Genomic DNA, 19441 nt, shown 5'->3' with positions numbered 1-19441 from the left:
GTTATCACTATCCAGGCTGTTTTTCTTTCGCGAAAAGTGATTTCTCCCCGAAAATTTTCGTGAAGGAGCAACCTGTGCTCCTGAGATTGAGTGAGCGATACGAACCCTGATCATATGAACATTGTTTTTATATGAAAATGTTTCTTAAAGCATCAGCAAAAAAATTTAGTATTCGGATTTTATATAACTTGTTTTAAATTAAAATTAGAAAAATCAGAAAAGATTTTTAGGTTAAAAATATTACCTTAAATAGTAAAAAAAGTCAAAATTTCACCGAAGAAATATTTTAATCGACTCAGATCCTTAAACTAGAGGTCAAAAACTATTATCTAATGGCTTAACATTCGAGGTGCATCCACTTTGCATAATAGTTGCCTTTAAACATAGCGTGTGCTGCATGGTGGTCCTTCCTACCGACCACCCTCTTCATATAAAAGTGAAAAGCTGATAGTTGCGGTTTATCACTTTAGAATGCAAATTTTACATTGCTCAACACGATTACACGTTTTATAGAAAGTATTTTTCGCATATAAAACATAGCTGAAAAATATTTTGCTTTGCCATACTCTACCAAAATGAAATTTCATCCTCTAATCGAGTGACAATCTCTGCGTTAAATTGTTTACGCTACTCAAAAACGACACTGACCTGTCTTACCCCTTGACTCATCTTGCCCCACCTAACCCTATATGTTTGCATAACGTAATTGTGTGGTGAAAACTGTAGAATATGTACAACTTTAATTTTTCAAGTCAATTTATACACTTAACGGGGGTAGCTTGCCCCAGTGTACCTCATAAATTCTAAAAACTAATGTGTGTATAAATAAGGCAAGTAGTGTAATGTAAGAAGATTGGAACATCCTCACCGGGTTATCCTGGGAAATGCTGATTGTAGATCCGTTTGTAGTCTGCCGAGTAAAATGCATTTGATTTTTTGCGCATCATAAGCGCATTCAACACGGCATCCGTTCAATTACACTTACTAACATTACATTTTTCTCCGCGTTTCCGCGTTTTTTATCGTTTTCATATGTGCGGCAAATTGAATTATGTATCACTCGCGTAACCAAATCCCGGATGGATGGCATTAGTAAAAATGCCAGCAAAAACTTCAGCAGAAAAAATCTTGCAAAAATCAAAACTTCTTCCGTTCATCACTAAATTTTATAAAGGATCACTACAATTAGTAAGAATTTTTCAATTAGTTTTTGATGAGAGTCGGAAATATAACGGATGAAAAAAAAAAAAAAATCTCTCCCCGGCGACTTTTGGGATGATCGATTAAGGCCAGTCTGGCGAAATGATCTACCTTTTTGCCAGACATCGCTCCACTGTCAATTCTTTGTGAGTTATACGAAAAGATCATCGCAATTGGGTCCCTCTTACGGCTGTCGAATCATGCTGGAGTAGTCGCCTTTGTGATCCGATGGTTATATATACGTGCCTTGCGGTATGCAGGGAGGTCATGCGAGGGTTGACACATGCCACATGTTTAGAGCCAGATCAGCGCTGGTCAGGAAGGACATCTGAGCGTACTCCCACCCAGTAGGCAAAACTATGTGATAGGATTATACAGCGTGCTCCAAGGCCTGCCCCGGTTTTATGGGACGGAAGACAGCCTGACCATTAGCCAAGTCGCCGTTTCAGGTCGGTGTCGCCTGGTCTTTACTGGGAGAGTAGAATGATCCGACTGTAAGCCCTCGCTTTCACAGGATTACAATATTCAAAAACATGTTCAGTTGACATGCTTCTAGTATACCATAATCAGGATCTCACTGGCATTAATCCTGATATGCCGGTTGGCAAACCTGCTGGGCTTGTGCACTGTGAGAGGCACACGTTCGCTTTGATAGGGCATGCTTGCGGACACGTGCAGCTTTTTGAAGGAGTTTAGCAGAGCCCACTGCCAAACCCATTACATCCTTAACTCACAGTGGTCGCGGGGAGGGGTCCACTAGAAATGGAAACCAATAACTTCGGTCGTCAAATGATAAGTCGATTATAAAGTAGAATAATTTCCTTATTATAAACTTCAATATGCAAAATCCCACTAGTAATCATTTCTTTTTTTGGTTCTCATTATTTTGACAAATAATAAGAATAAAATGAGTAAACATATACAAATAAAAATATTCCTGATTCCTAAGATGATACATAGGGGGAATGACGGCTTTGGCCGGTTTTGTTCTATTATTGTCAAGGGGGTTTCTATAACTACCCAGGTAACCAATAAGCATTAGACTGGCCCAGGAAACAAAAGGTTGTCGAATTCTACGGGGCACCCCCAGGATTGTGCCTTTGGGTAAGAAAATCAATCTCTGAAAATTTCAGCTCAATCGCTTGTTGCATAAGCTGGCGCATTTGATTTGAAGTTTGTATGGTGGTTTCAGCCAAAATGCATAGGAAAATACACCTCCGTCACTCTTTTGTTCAGGAAATTGGTTCGGTATGCCCGATTGAGCTCAGAATTGCAACAAAGGCAGTTGATATGTTGAAGATCAATTCCACAGAACAATATACGACTTTTAATAATATTTCGGATGATTTATTAGGAGTTGGGCTGTGCACTTTGGAATTCATTGATTGTCATGAAAAACGTGTGCATGTTATCAAAGGTGGCGCGTGTTCCTCTGCATATGTTTGAGCGCGCGCGAAACCACACGTCACAGGCACACGTCACACGTTTTCCAATATGGAATCATAAAGCGGGACTATTTGTCCAGTGAACTTACATTTGAGGATAGAAATCGCTACGTGCAGAATGTTTTTTCCACTCCAACCATTGACAGGAGTACTTGTCCTTAACCTAACCCTATCACTAATTACATAGTTAAGCTACATTTTATTACTCCATTGCACTATTTTTGATGGATGCATTAAAGCAGCACTACTGTAGCTGTTTCATTGCAACTGGGTATGACGTTTGTGACGGTTGCATTCTGATATCAGTTATATTAAGTTTCAATGTCCCTAAAGGGGTTTAATGTTTATTTTGGGCAAAATTATTCCCACTACCATCTCTCTCTTATAGGCCAGCTGGTAAGGGCGATGACAACTACAGCGTCGGGTGGCAAGAACGCGAGTTCGAATCCCGCTCGAAGAAAGTAAAAAATTATGTTCCATTTCAAATATGAAAATACAATAACGATATAATATGAATAGAACTATGTAAAAAAAGAATTATTAAAAAATGCCAGTAAAATAAATCAATTTTCCGTATTTTGCCACTACTCATTACCGCTGGGAAACTTAAAGACCAGATTATGTTTGATCGTAGCTTGATGCAATTAGCTTTCACTGGTACGCAGAAGATAATAAACGTTTTATTTTTTCACAAAAGTTTAGCCACAAGGAGCTTATGGACGCAACGCAACAATGTACCATGCGTCTCCATATGCTCGTATGTGTAATAATACTCATATGGGCATGCTGGGTTGAATTCGGTTTGATACCAGGGGTGGTTGACCTGGTAGACCGATTGACCTGAAGTCTATAACAATTTGGAGAACCTAAAACATCTGCATTGATCTAATTTGAAATACGTATTTTACGCAGGGGCTCTAGGGACTCGTAGAGACCCGGGCATGCTTGGTTGATTTCGTTTTAATACCAGTTGGTTGGTTCACCTGGTTAACCGATTGAGCTGAACCCCAGAAAAATTATGAGAATCTAGAATATCTGCATTGAACTAATTTGAAATTTATACAGGGTGTTTGTTTCCTGAGTGTGCATATTTTGGGAGCAGCTTGGGGACCCCAAAACATGAAAAAGTGCCCATGGAACATAGGGTCGGAAATCACTGCTAAGTGAGTTATTCAAAATTCTATGTTTTAATTTTTGGTCAACTTTACCAACCTCTATCTCATTAACCATTGATCGTATAATCTCAGTCAGCACACAGAACGAAAGCTTAAAGTCTAAGCTTTTTTAGCTTCGTTGACCTTATGTTGATAAAAGTGGTTTTAAGTACAGTAATTATGCAAACTTTCGAAAAAGTGTCAAAAATAACGTGCTTTTTTCTTATAATTTAGTGATTTTTTCATCAATACATTCGATATTATGAAAAAAATTCTTCTACAAAACATTCTTATGCTTCTTTGCTTCCAAAATGTCCTTTGGTGGAACATTGTATGGTTTGTAGTTTACCCGTAATTTTCAATTTAAAATAATTAAGAAAAATCATCGAACAGCAATTTTCATCGCGATGTTTGCTTCAAAATGTTGGTTGGCAACCCTACCTGTTCGGGCGTTCGTTGCTTGCACGTGGTGCGATCGTTTGTAAACACCATGCATGCCACTAATGCCGTGCAGAAGTGAGGTTCAAAAAACAATGGATCAGCTGATAGAAAAATTGGTTATTTTTAACCAGGGCGTAAATTGTTTAAATAAATCGCACGTTTGTGTGATTAACTTTGAAGAGCATAAGTGTTAAATTTGCAAACTATCCACGCTGTCTGATGTAAGGCTTATCTGTTAGAAGCGTCCATAATTTATTTACAGATAATGCTTTTTCATCAGTAATTAACTATCATTTTTATTTTGTTTTCGCCCAAATCGGATGATACCTTGATAATAAAGTCCGACGCATGTAGGCAAACGATTGACGAATGACTTCGTATTTGACTTGGTTGCTTCTGGTAGGGGGGTGGAAAATTTTCATTCAGTTGTAGTCGTCCTGCGGTGACGATATGGCATGATTTGTTTATGCGGGTGCTTTACTTTTTTGGAATTATTTTAATTTCAGTGATTCCGGGTCATGGACATTTTAGTGTATTCTTAAACTAAACAAAATGGTATTTATGGGAATCCGATTAAGAGTCGTCCGTGGGTACTTTCGGGAGGAGTGATGCATGAGAATTCGACTAATCAATTTATTTTTAAAATTTCTATGAATTTGTGGGGTTTTTTGGGCTCTGGTAAATTTCTGTGAATTCGATTGTTCTAATGAAACTACAATCCGCTTTTTAGAAATACGATTGAATCTCCTGAGAGTCTTTGTGGGTTTTGGGAATCCGGGTGCATGTGGATAGATTTATAAGGCTCTGGATGGATTCTGGAGAAACCTGCGTGGATTCGTAAAAATCCGGAAACAATGAGGTTTTGGTGACATTTCCGCGTTCAAAAATCCCGGAGGATTCTAAGGAATCCCGGAGGATTCTAAGGAATCCCGGAGGATTCTAAGGAATCCCGGAGGATTCTAAGGAATCCCGGAGGATTCTAAGGAATCCCGGAGGATTCTAAGGAATCCCGGAGGATTCTAAGGAATCCCGGAGGATTCTAAGGAATCCCGGAGGATTCTAAGGAATCCCGGAGGATTCTAAGGAATCCCGGAGGATTCTAAGGAATCCCGGAGGATTCTAAGGAATCCCGGAGGATTCTAAGGAATCCCGGAGGATTCTAAGGAATCCCGGAGGATTCTAAGGAATCCCGGAGGATTCTAAGGAATCCCGGAGGATTCTAAGGAATCCCGGAGGATTCTAAGGAATCCCGGAGGATTCTAAGGAATCCCTGAGGATTCTAAGGAATCCCGGAGGATTCTAAGGAATCCCGGAGGATTCTAAGGAATCCCGGAGGATTCTAAGGAATCCCGGAGGATTCTAAGGAATCCCGGAGGATTCTAAGGAATCCCGGAGGATTCTAAGGAATCCCGGAGGATTCTAAGGAATCCCGGAGGATTCTAAGGACTCCCGGAGGATTCTATGAATCCCGGAGGATTCTAAGGAATCGGAGGATTCTAAGGAATCCCGGAGGATTCTAAGGCATCCCGGAGGATTCTAAGGAATCCCGGAGGATTATAAGGAATCCCGGAGGATTCTAAGGAATCCCGGAGGATTCTAAGGAATCCCGGAGGATTCTAAGGAATCCCGGAGGATTCTAAGGAATCCCGGAGGATTCTAAGGAATCCCGGAGGATTCTAAGGAATCGGAGGATTCTAAGGAATCCCGGAGGATTCTAAGGAATCCCGGAGGATTCTAAGGAATCCCGGAGGATTCTAAGGAATCCCGGAGGATTCTAAGGAATCCCGGAGGATTCTAAGGAATCCCGGAGGATTCTAAGGAATCCCGGAGGATTCTAAGGAATCCCGGAGGATTCTAAGGAATCCCGGAGGATTCTAAGGAATCCCGGAGGATTCTAAGGAATCCCGGAGGATTCTAAGGAATCCCGGAGGATTCTAAGGAATCCCGGAGGATTCTAAGGAATCGGAGGATTCTAAGGAATCCCGGAGGATTCTAAGGAATCCCGGAGGATTCTAAGGAATCCCGGAGGATTCTAAGGAATCCCGGAGGATTCTAAGGAATCCCGGAGGATTCTAAGGAATCCCGGAGGATTCTAAGGAATCCCGGAGGATTCTAAGGAATCCCGGAGGATTCTAAGGAATCCCGGAGGATTCTAAGGAATCCCGGAGGATTCTAAGGAATCCCGGAGGATTCTAAGGAATCGGGGAGGATTCTAAGGAATCCCGGAGGATTCTAAGGAATCCCGGAGGATTCTAAGGAATCCCGGAGGATTCTAAGGAATCCCGGAGGATTCTAAGGAATCCCGGAGGATTCTAAGGAATCCCGGAGGATTCTAAGGAATCCCGGAGGATTCTAAGGAATCCCGGAGGATTCTAAGGAATCCCGGAGGATTCTAAGGAATCCCGGAGGATTCTAAGGAATCCCGGAGGATTCTAAGGAATCCCGGAGGATTCTATGAACCCGGAGGATTCTAAGGAATCCCGGAGGATTCTAAGGAATCCCGGAGGATTCTGAATCCCGGAGGATTCTAAGAATCCCGGAGGATTCTAAGGAATCCCGGAGGATTCTAAGGAATCCCGGAGGATTCTAAGGAATCCCGGAGGATTCTAAGGAATCCCGGAGGATTCTAAGGAATCCCGGAGGATTCTAAGAATCCCGGAGGATTCTAAGGAATCCCGGAGGATTCTGAATCCCGGAGGATTCTAAGGAATCCCGGAGGATTCTAAGGAATCCCGGAGGATTCTAAGGAATCCCGGAGGATTCTAAGGAATCCCGGAGGATTCTAAGGAGGATCTCCTTCCTGCCGTCCTTAGAATCCGCCGGGATTCCTTAGGATCATCCGGGATTCCTTAGAATCCTCCGGGATTCCTTAGAATCCTCCGAGGATTCCTTAGGAATCCTCCGGGATTCCTTAGAATCCTCCGGGATTCCTTAGAATCCTCCGGGATTCCTTAGAATCCCGGGATTCTTAGAATCCCGGAGGATTCTTAGGATCCTCCGGGATTCCAAGGAATCCTCCGGGATTCCAAGGAATCCTCCGGGATTCCTTAGAATCCTCCGGGATTCCTTAGAATCCTCCGGGATTCCTTAGAATCCTCCGGGATTCCTTAGAATCCTCCGGGATTCCTTAGAATCCTCCGGGATTCCTTAGAATCCTCCGGGATTCCTTAGAATCCTCCGGGATTCCTTAGAATCCTCCGGGATTCCCTAGAATCCTCCGGGATTCCTTAGAATCCTCCGGGATTCCTTAGAATCCTCCGGGATTCCTTAGAATCCTCCGGGATTCCTTAGAATCCTCCGGGATTCCTAAGAATCCTCCGGGATTCCTAAGAATGCTCCGGGATTTCTAAGAATCCTCCGGGATTCCTAAGAATCCTCCAGGATTCCTTAGAATCCTCCGGAATTCCTTAGAATCCTCCGGGATTCCTTAGAATCCTCCGGGATTCCTTAGAATCCTCCGGGATTCCTTAGAATCCTCCGGGATTCCTTAGAATCCTCCGGGATTCCTTAGAATCCTCCGGGATTCCTTAGAATCCTCCGGATTCCTTAGAATCCTCCGGGATTCCTTAGAATCCTCCGGGAGGCCTTAGGATCCTCCGGGAGTCCTTAGAATCCTCCGGGATTCCTTAGAATCCTCCGGGATTTTTAAATGGAAATGTCACCAAAAACTCATTGTTTCCGGATTTTTACGAATCCACGCAGGTTTCTCCAGAATCCATCCAGAGCCTTATAAATCTATCCACATGCACCCGAATTCCCAAAACCCACAAAGACTCTCAGGGGATTCAATCGTATTTCTAAAAAGCGGATTGTAGTTTCATTAGAACAATCGAATTCACAGAAATTTACCAGAACCCAAAAAACCCCACAAATTCATAGAAATTTTAAAAATAAATTGATTAGTCGAATTCTCATGCATCACTCCTCCCGAAAGTACCCACGGACGACTCTTAATCGGATTCCCATAAATACCATTTTGTTTAGTTTAAGAATACACTAAAATGTCCATGACCCGGAATCACTGAAATTAAAATAATTCCAAAAAAGTAAAGCACCCGCATAAACAAATCATGCCATATCGTCACCGCAGGACGACTACAACTGAATGAAAATTTTCCACCCCCTACCAGAAGCAACCAAGTCAAATACGAAGTCATTCGTCAATCGTTTGCCTACATGCGTCGGATTTTATTATCAAGGTATCATCCGATTTGGGCGAAAACAAAATAAAAATGATAGTTAATTACTGATGAAAAGCATTATCTGTAAATAAATTATGGACGCTTCTAACAGATAAGCCTTACATCAGACAGCGTGGATAGTTTGCAAATTTAACACTTATGTTTCTTCAAAGTTAATCACACAAACGTGCGATTTATTTAAACCTCTTCCGCCCTGGTTAAAAAATAACCAATTTTTCTATCAGCTGATCCATTGTTTTTTGAACTCACTTCTGCACGGCATTAGTGGCATGCATGGTGTTTACAAACGATCGCACCACGTGCAAGCAACGAACGCCCGAACAGGTAGGGTTGCCAACCAACATTTTGAAGCAAACATCGCGATGAAAATTGCTGTTCGATGATTTTTCTTAATTATTTTAAATTGAAAATTACGGGTAAACTACAAACCATACAATGTTCCACCAAAGGACATTTTGGAAGCAAAGAAGCATAAGAATGTTTTGTAGAAGAATTTTTTTCATAATATCGAATGTATTGATGAAAAATCACTAAATTATAAGAAAAAAGCACGTTATTTTTGACACTTTTTCGAAAGTTTGCATAATTACTGTACTTAAAACCACTTTTATCAACATAAGGTCAACGAAGCTAAAAAAGCTTAGACTTTAAGCTTTCGTTCTGTGTGCTGACTGAGATTATACGATCAATGGTTAATGAGATAGAGGTTGGTAAAGTTGACCAAAAATTAAAACATAGAATTTTGAATAACTCACTTAGCAGTGATTTCCGACCCTATGTTCCATGGGCACTTTTTCATGTTTTGGGGTCCCCAAGCTGCTCCAAAAATATGCACACTCAGGAAACAAACACCCTGTATTATACGCAAGGTCTCTAGGGACTTTAATGGACATGCTGGGCTGATTTTCGTTATGAAGTACTTCTGAATCTGTAAATTTTACTCTCATTGAAGATGGTAAATCGCTATCTTCTACATTCTGTATGGCAGCATTCCTGCTCCATCCCATCTCGCAAAAAAATAGCATCCCTAGAAACATAACAAACTAGCAAACTACAGGAAACTAGATGAGGTGTATGAGACAGCCGTGAAAGAATTGTGAGTTTCGCTTAGAAGACGCCCGGGAACCTGCTGTTTGAAATCATGATTTCTTGATCGCACTATTCGACATGTTAACCAAGAACATGTACTTCTCAACAAGTAATTAGGTTCAGGTTTCCCTTAATACAAGTTGCCATACAAACTTGTGCATTTTATTTAATTAAACGGAATAGGTGAAATTTGCATAAAAAGCTCGGTCACAAGACGAATCATTGCACAAATGTACCATGTGTCTCCATATGCTGTTATGCTTATATGCTGCTGAACAGTTTTCAATACATATCACTACCTACCGTTTTCCATTTGTGCCTGAAAATCACTTATAGGGACATTTAGATATTGTAAGAACTTAGACTATCGTATTAACTTAATATTTTAACTTCTATGAACATGCAATCATGCAAACATAAAAATTACTTCAACGCCGTTAAAGCGACGAACCATCTTCAATTTTGTGACTAAATAATCTCGGAATTTTCCCAATCAATCAACTAACGCCAGTCACCAGTCGATTATAAAGGTCGAAAACTACAAATGCAACACATGAGCATCGCGAATACACACAATTTTTCTGATTTTGTCGTCCAGTGAATCAACATGTTCACATAAAAAGTAATGAACCTTTAAAAGTAATGAAATTACGATTTAGGTGATATTCAGATGAAATACACACCAAAACGTCGGGAAATATACGCAATAACGTATTAACTGTATTATTAGATTGAAAGAGCCTATAATAGATCTCCGACCATTAAATTTTGCCTTTTCCAATTTCTCCAAAGTAATTTATCTTGTTTTTTTTAACACTTGTCTTTCCTCTTCTATGGTGCACGCACAACGTGTTGGCCTCAAGAATAGGGCCTTGAATATCGAGTCAAAAGAGTACCAAGTCTGTTTTGTTTAAGTCGAAGATCTTTTGCAGGGGAGTTTGGCGATTGATTTAATTTGCGTCAGGAGGAAAGAAAAGAGGGAAGGAAGGAGGGAAAATTCATCAATATTTGCATCAGATTCAATATTCTTCGTGAAAATGTATACCCCTTTATGAAATGAAGTGTAGTTGAAGATAAATAATTTTACTTAACTTGGATGGAACAAGCGACCGAATAACAAAAGTTGAAATGATTCTCCATTAACTATTTGACACATTTTATTTCACGATGATAGCATTACATTGTTACAATTACAAATTCTAGTGTTAAATAATATATTTCACATCAATTATTACGCTTGCCCACTGTTTCCACCTTTCATACAAGTCAACTTCCACCACGCCAGGAGATACGAGCTACGCTCTCGCGTAACATTTCGGCGAGCTGAGCTGAGTATCGAACGCCATTACCGTCAACACACCAAACAGAAGCCGCTCATCGACTATGTTCAGTTTACACACCCCCTACCAGTACTTGACTGTAGACCAGTCAGTGAGAGCAACCACCGTAGCAGGTATAGGTACCGGTCTCACACTCGAAACGTTTTTTTTGCTCCTATGCCACACCGCGCTGATCTGATTATAGTTTCTCAAACCATCTTGCATCAGAACGCGGAGAGTCACCTCGGTGCCATCGTACATGCTGCTGGCTGATTCGCTGTTAGTCATCGCGACACTTTGGACGGTTTCGGCTGTGATTCTCTCGCGCTCTCCGCTTGTGTGTGGATTTTTTTATTGGTGGAAAATTGTGGGAAACACAATATTTGGAAGGAGGAAAAAAAAATTGGGACCAATCCTCGAAGCAATTTTTCATCATTCATAAGTGATTTCTGTGCAATTGTGAGTCCTGTGCCTGTGTTCGAAAAGGTGATATTGTGGGGACTGTTTGTGGGTGGCGTCGAAAGCAAAACTTTGCGAAGAAAATCAATTTTCCGGCTGAATAGGGTCGGGAAAATTGTCGTGAAAATTGTACAAGAAGAAAAAGCGAAATATGTCTTGTGAACCTTTATGAAAGATGCATTGTATGGAAAAATTAAGGCTACAATCATCCAATAACCGCATTTTGTTATTCGATTCGAATACATTTAGTGATCAAAGATAGATGGATTGAAGCCGAACGACGAAAATCGAACAAGCAAAAGAAGAGCGAATCTATTTATAAAATAATTTCCAATTTGTGTGAGAGTTTTCCACGCGCTTTTCTCCACCGCGTGCCCTGCTGGTTGCGTCTTCCCCTGATGTTGTTTTGTTATTGTGCTGCTGCTACTGCTGCTGGTAAATCGTTGCCATCCCGGCGTCACTTGGCGCTGAGAGAGAATGCTTAGGAAAGATTGGAATGAGTCCAAAATAGGAAAACATAACATTAACAATGATATGTGTTTGTTTAGCAATGATGCCAATTGCTGGCGGTCTGGTTTCTTGGAATCCAGAACTTCTCCGGAAATTGATATATTTGGACGATTGTATACCAATCGAACGTATTCAGCGAAGCCAAGCGAATTATGCGACCGAAAATAGTATATACACTAATTCAAGGCAAGCGAGCTCCAAAATTAGGAGTGATAAATTGATACCTTCGAACATCGTGAGTAACAGCTCCTAGAACATGACCGCGTGCGATGGTGAAACACGCTCATAAAATAATTGAATGGATATCCATGTTAAACGTCAGAATTTTGCTCATTTTCAATGGGGTAATAGGTTCAAAACAAAACAAAACGTCTTGATTATCTTGTCGATTACGCGGTGAATCGCGCAATCAATATTCAAAACTCCAGCAAAACTAGAGTGGCTGTCGCTTCCTTATAAATTCGCCAAATCGCACAAGTATTTGGCTATAAGTTTTGTTTTAAGTTGAATTTTTTTTAAAAATAAAATTTGATTGTTTTACCTACTATTATTGAAATTTTCTACAATTTTGAAGATTGCATCATCCAACAATGTTTACTAGTCTGTTACATGTTGCCCCCTTTCCCTATTATCAATTCAGTTCAAAGCCGGGAAGACGATCAGCAAAGCTGTTTTATGGCGATGCACAGGAAGGAAGTGATCCGCTGTTTTTCTCTTCTACGCAGCGAATTGAATAATGATCTGTAGAATAAACAACTTTGCCAGAGGGCTTTTTCAACTTTCAACACAAATGATACTACTGCTAACATTGTTCAAGTGTCACTGTTCCATTATATACGATTTTCCAATACTTCTTATGAGATCTTTCAAAGACTTCTAACTGAAGTTAAATTAATATTGAATAAACTCGTATTCAAAACAGTTACTGGTATCTAGCAGCAGCAAAATTTATAACAATCGCATATGCAAGAAAAATTATGTTTAAATATTTCTTCAGCAGGTGAATATTTGGTTTTGTTTGAAGTTTGTTCAAAGTGACCAAAAGAGTGCATCAAAAAAGTGCAGAACCAAGTGCGATTATTTGTGACACATCGGAATTGAAGTGAAATCCTACTCCAATGATATTTGGTTAGACAATAGAGAAGCATCAACCTGCGATACAGGTTCAATTAGTGTTTATAACGCTTCTACACATTATCAACGCACAACACAACAACAAAAACAACAAAATGGCCCAAATGGTGGCAATGGAATCGATCGACCTAAGCGACACAACCGTGACAATCCCGGCAGAACTTCCCGAAGAGCAGATACACATCGAAACTCCAGAAGAAAGGTGAATAATAGTTTTAAATACTAAGTCACCGTTTGAAAAAAAAACGACACTGGTTTTCACCGAACCTAACTGTCTTCTGTAAATCATTCGATGAAATTCTTCCAACTCATTAAGCTCGGTAAAATCCGCAAAATTAAAAGAACTTCTACAAAAATTATAGTATAAGCTCATATTATGCCAATTATTTGATATATTTGGCTACGTCACTAGGGATGTAACCTCTACCACAAAATATGTTTGCTGAGAGCTTCGCTGTGTGAATCTCGGTATTAAAAAACTGATTAGATTCTGGGGAAAATCGTGAAATTCTCCTATTTACCTAAACTCAGTTAAAACTATATGAATGAATTTCAAAAAGGTTGTTGCATTACTTTCAAATGTTCCAATGATTCACTGGCTAAGTTACGTTCTTTTGTTCAATTGGCAAATCGAATTTGCGCATTAGGAAAAATAATTAAATACGTGCGATCCATAAGGCCACGAATGTTCGATTTCCAATTATCTCGAACCGATGATGTAAACATGAAAGTCAATTAGTGTGGAATGCGAGACAGCACCGATGCTGCGATTCGCGGGTAGAGGTGTGTGCCACCGCCACTGGCTTTTTCGCGCTGCTAATCGCTATTTTTTTTACGCCGGTACAACTTTGTAGCAGTATTTGCGAAATTTGCAGAGACTGAATTTTCTCCAGAAATTCGTTTATGATTATTAATTTAAACAGCGCAGTTCTTTTAAACAAACATTTGAACTACATTTGCGATTCAAATGCTTCCAATAGTACACGATCGCTAGAATAAGTATCAAATTCTTCTTTTTTGTCAGTTTTGGAGCAAACATAAGTTCGAGAAAGGCACTTTATCTAACGAATATAACCTCTTTCTCGAGTCATTTGCCCAAATGGGTCATTAGGCCGAAAGGTTCATTTGGCCGAAAGGGTTATTTGGTCAAAAGGGACATTAGGCCGAAAGGGTCGTTGGGCGAAAGGGTCATTTGGCCGAAAGGGTCATTTGACCGAAATGGTCGTTCCGACCAAATGACCCTTTCGGCCAAATTACCCTTCCGGCCAATTGACCCTTTCGGCCAAACGACCCATTCGGCCAAATGACTTTCGGCCTAAGGGTCTGTTCGGCCAAATGGTATATTTCGGGCTAGTGGCATTCGACCAAATGGTTTTCGGCCGAATGGGTTTCGGTTAAATGACCCCTTCCCATTTGGCTAAAATCGCCGTTTGGCAGAAAGGGTCATTTGATCGAAAAAAATTATATTTTATTATATTTAAATATTTTTTATATAACGAACTATAAAAATCATTATTATTATTTAAAATTTAAGCATATGAACATTACAGTACGGCAATCGGGTAATTATTTTAATTTTTTTGTATTTTATTATTCACTAAAGCCAATCATTCATCATGGCGATGTATATTTTTCATTTCTTACTCCATGTTGCTGCTTCAAAGCATTTCAGTTGTTCAAATTACATCAAAAGGATCATTCAAACTTATAAGTGCCAAATAAAATAAGTCTGCAGACTCATTAATTCCATCTCGGTTTTTAAAATATTTCAAAAAAATCAAATTGATTTAACTTAGTACTTAAGCCAGCTACCCGGCTATATCAATTTCACAGCTCAAACATTCGATCAACAACAACACTTAATGGAGACTAAGTGGTGCGGGAAGCACCCCAGAATAGTAAATATAACAAACGTAGATAACAATATTAAAAAGACATCCCTCGTGGAAATAATGCAATTAGGCACACGCCCGGATTAGAGCAATGGTGGATGTGATCCCTTCCTTAAAAGTAGGCGTTTGGCCGTATTATGGCAATGACGGATGTGATCCCTTCTTTAAAAGTGGGTAATTGCCGGGATTATGGAAAGGAGGATATGAAATTTTCTTTAAAAGTAGGGGCTTGCCCGGACTAAGGTCATGGTGCATGCGATCCCTTCTTTAAAAGTAGGCGCTTGCATGCCCTAGCAGCACACATGTTTCACATAGGTTACTGCAACTGTTTTGTGACCAGATCTGGTCACAAACAAGTTGCTGCAACCATTTCTGTCTGATTTGTGTTGCTCGGGTGGATTATGGCAATGGAGGATGTGATCCATTATTTAAAAGCAGGCGCATGCCCAGATTATGACAATGGTAGATGTGATTCCTTCTTTCAACGAAGGCGCTTGCCCGGATTGAGGCAATGGTGGATGTGATCCCTTCTTTAAAAGAAGGCGCTTGCCCGAATTATGGCAATGGTGGATATGATACCTTCTTTAAAAGTAGACGTGTGGCCGTATTATGGCAATGACGGATGTGATCTCTTCTTTAAAAGTAGGGGTTTGCCCAGACTAAGGTCATGGTAGATGTGATCCCTTTTTTGAAAGTAGGCGCATGCCCGCATTATGACAATGGTGGATGTGATTCCTTCTTTAAAAGTAGGCGATTGTCCGGTTTGAGGCAATGGTGGATATGATCTCTTCTTTAAAAGTAGGCGCTTGCCATGATTATGACAACGGTGGATGTGATTCCTTCTTTAAAAGAAGGCGCTTGCCCGGATTGAGGTAATGGTGGATGTGATCCCTTCTTTTAAAATAGACGCTTGCACGGATTATGACAATGGAGGATTTGATTCGTTCTTTAAAAGTAAGCGCTTGCCCAGATTGAAGCAAAGGTGGATGCAATCCCTTCTATAAAAGTAGGTGTGTGGCCCGAATTGTGGCAATGGTGGATGTGATCCCTTCTTCAAAAGTAGGCTCTGTCCGGATTATGGCAATGGTGGATGTGACTCCTTCTTTATAAGTAGGCACTTGCCGGGAATAAATCGATGGTACATGCTATCTCTTCCTCGAGTAGCACAATTCAGATTGATTTGGTTGCAGTAATTCATATGTGCCTTGATTGGTTTTAGTAACTCGTCTACGACGAGTGTATTGCTTAAGTTTTTAAAGTTAGGCGCTTGCCCGGATTAAAGCAATGGTGGATTTGATCCTATCTTGAAGCGCATGCCCGGAATGAAGCAATGGTGGATGTAATCCCTACTTTAAAAGTAGGCATGTGGCCAGAATAAGTCAATTATGGATGTGATCTCTCCCTCGGAAGTAATTCTGCCGTTTTGTTATTTCGTTCTTCCGTAAAATGTCTACCATCAGTTTAAATTTATCAGAAACCAGCCTCGACCTACTTTATCTACGCTAAATAATACATGAAATATCCCATTCGTTTTTACAGTTCGAAATTATGCCAAATGTCCGTTATGCCAAATGACCATTATGCTAAATGGTCTTTATGCCAAATGACCTTATGCCATTTGACGTTATGCCAAATGACTCAGACCCATTGTACACTACATGTACGTAGGATCTGTGTATTCACTCCGATAAAAACAAACCTTCATAAAAGGCCTGTTCCCATGACCCGTGATAGTGATAGTACATACCGATCGACTCAGTTTGAGGATTGATCTGATGTCGGTGTGTGCGTATGTATGTGTGTCTGCAAAAAAATCACTTAGACACAAACTCTCCACTAATTTGTTTGCCCTTATCCTTAAACGAGGATTAATTTGGCATTATTAGAAGAGTCGGTCGAATTTTAAAGAACTGCAGGAAAAGCATGTCGGTCTCCTATGTCACATGTTCTATGCTAATATTATCCACGGTATAAAGCATAAAACTAACAAAAGCATATGATTACTGCAACAACTAAAAAGCATTTAACAGGACAAAATTGTCCGTAGGAGTGCTTGTTTAATGTGGAATGGTTTATGTTTAGCTCTGAATAAAACCAAAACAAAATTTAGATTTGTGTTTTACACAAAACATTTTGCGAGTTTTAAAGGCCACAATAAAACATTGCTTAAAATCAAATAGGGATAACATTAACAAAACTTTATCATGGCTGTTACTAAGTTTTGTATATCAATATAAAATTGAAGATGTATAAAACCAAATAGCAACACCGGTGATTGCGATAAAACTAAATGAAACAATGGTGGCTATCATAAAACTTCATTAAAATATGAATAAAGCCTTTTGGTATCAGGTATGTTACTTGGGGTCATTTGACCGAACGGTTGTACGACCGTAAATGTCGTTTGCTAAATGGGTTATATAGCCGAAAAGGAGGTCTGGGTCATTTGGCATATAGTAATTCGGCATAAATTCCATCCACAAATTCCAAGAGTGAGTCATTTGGCATAACGGACATTTGGCATAATTTGGAAAAAGGGTTATTTGATGTACTTTTCACATAGATAAAGTGGGTCTAAAATTTATCAGAATGTACAGATTTTGACTGATGGTAGACATTTTGAGGAAACAATACGGCAGATCTACTTCCGAGGAAGGGATCACATCCATTATTGACTTATTCTTAGCAAATATCTACTATCAAAAAAAGAGCCGCAGTTATCGTTGCCAATAGAGGAGATTCAAATATGACTACTATTTCCCCCCTCCTCCCCAACTGACGTCTTTTTGTGTATCTATTACATGTACTACCACAAAATCTTAGACCCCCACCCCTAAAACCTTTAAAGTCTTTTGAGTGACTTTTTGAATGACCTCATACATATTTAAAAAAAAAGATCAAATCCACTATTGCCTCAGTCCTGGTAATACTACTCTTAAAGAAGGAATCACATCCACCATTGCCTTAATCCGGGCAAACGCCTTCATCCAAATCACATCCACAATTATTGCCTTAATCCAGGAAAATGTGTACTTTAAAAAAGGGATCAGTGCTGGTAGAATCATGCTGAAATCTCACTCACCGAAGCCTTATGCGCGAGCTGACTCGCTTGCGGTTCTGCAGGGAGAGCATCGCGCATGAGTTTTTCACGCAGAATCGCATCGTTTCGCTCATTCGCCGAAAAATGATTTCGCTCCAAAAAGTGTCAAAACCCAATCGAAGCGTATTTTATGTTTACGTATGGATTTATTATCCATTGTTTTATGTAAAGAAAGTTATTTCTATGAATTTAACGATAAAGAACACACAGAAATCATGTAATGATCCAAATCGCGAGTCGAATCACGGATGATTCTCTGAGCCATGAGTCAGGTGGTGTTTGTCTCGCGCTTGATTTGAATCGTGGATGAGATTTGAGAAATTGAGTTTTTACCAACACTAGGAATCACATGTACCCTTGCCTTATTTCGGGCAAATGCCTACTTTTAAAGAAGGAATCGCATCCACTGTTGTCGCAATCCGAGCAAGTATCTATTTTCCAAAACAGGATCACATCTAGCATTGCTTTATTCCGGGTAAATGTCTACTTTTCAAGAAGCAATCGCATTCAGCTTTGTCCTAATCCTAGCAAACGCCAACTTTCCGGAATCCGGGCAGATCCAAAGGATGAATCATAACCACAATTCAATACCAAATTTTCAAAACGACTTATCTGCTTTTGTAAACAAAGATTCAAACGTTGATTTAACGAATCTGATAGCACTCCCACGCAAACCAACACCATTAGCAGGTAGTCAAAGCCTTCACCTACGTATTGTTAAGGTTAATGATGAGAATCTCTCGAGCAAATATGTATGAGCAGAATGAATTAGGTTATGCTAAAAAATACGGAGAGTTCTGATATTATGTTTTAATCATTATTTCGTGTTTACTTTTCGGTGGTTCGTGTTGAGAATGAGCATAAGTATGATGACCGTACATCTCGCATTTGCTGCTCCGTTATTGATCAGAAGAATCGTAATTGCACAGGGAACGAATGTATGGATATGATGTTTCAAATGTTCGGATGGAGACGCATGGTAGCCTATTGGAGTAAGATCAAAATATAACATAATTAACTTTCTAACCGAATACCCTAAGGAGCATGAAGCACATTTCAAACAGGCCGAGAGATTTTTTGATACCCGCATAGAACGCACTCCTGATTTTTTTTTAGGATAACCTACAATGTATGCTATAGAACTTAAAGGCAGACGAAAGGCTTATAAGTTCCCGTTTCCAAATTGGCCAAATCCAACACATCTGTTTCTAGGTATACAAGCACCTTTTTCGGAATTCTACGGTTTTTTTTGTGTTGTCGCATAGGATTACACCAATGATACATTTAAGGGTCCCTCTATTCAATACAGATTTCGAACTCCCCCAACTCAAGGTTCTATTCCAAGCTTTTTTTTTCTTTTCTTATCTTCAATGGATATAACCAGAAAGGTATTTTTGTTAGAAAGTAGTGTTTTAAACATGAAAATCATCCCGGGATAGCTTGTTAGTCGTCGACTAATCGCAACCCCCCATGACCACAGGTCTGCCCAAAACACC

At 39.9% G+C, this 19441-nt stretch overlaps 1 protein-coding gene across 6 annotated transcripts in view; it reads left to right on the top strand.

Annotated features, from left to right (window-relative positions):
* LOC134209714 (protein GDAP2 homolog) overlaps window positions 1-19441 on the top strand; it is a 292581-nt gene that overhangs the window by 210557 nt on the left and 62583 nt on the right. The gene's annotated exons all lie outside the window — the stretch shown is intronic.

The sequence above is a fragment of the Armigeres subalbatus genome, chromosome 2 (assembly GCF_024139115.2).
Source record: "Armigeres subalbatus isolate Guangzhou_Male chromosome 2, GZ_Asu_2, whole genome shotgun sequence".
NCBI classification, from domain to species: domain Eukaryota; kingdom Metazoa; phylum Arthropoda; class Insecta; order Diptera; family Culicidae; genus Armigeres; species Armigeres subalbatus.
Note: the sequence above shows the minus strand (reverse complement) of the source record. Positions and strands in the feature narration are given on the sequence as shown.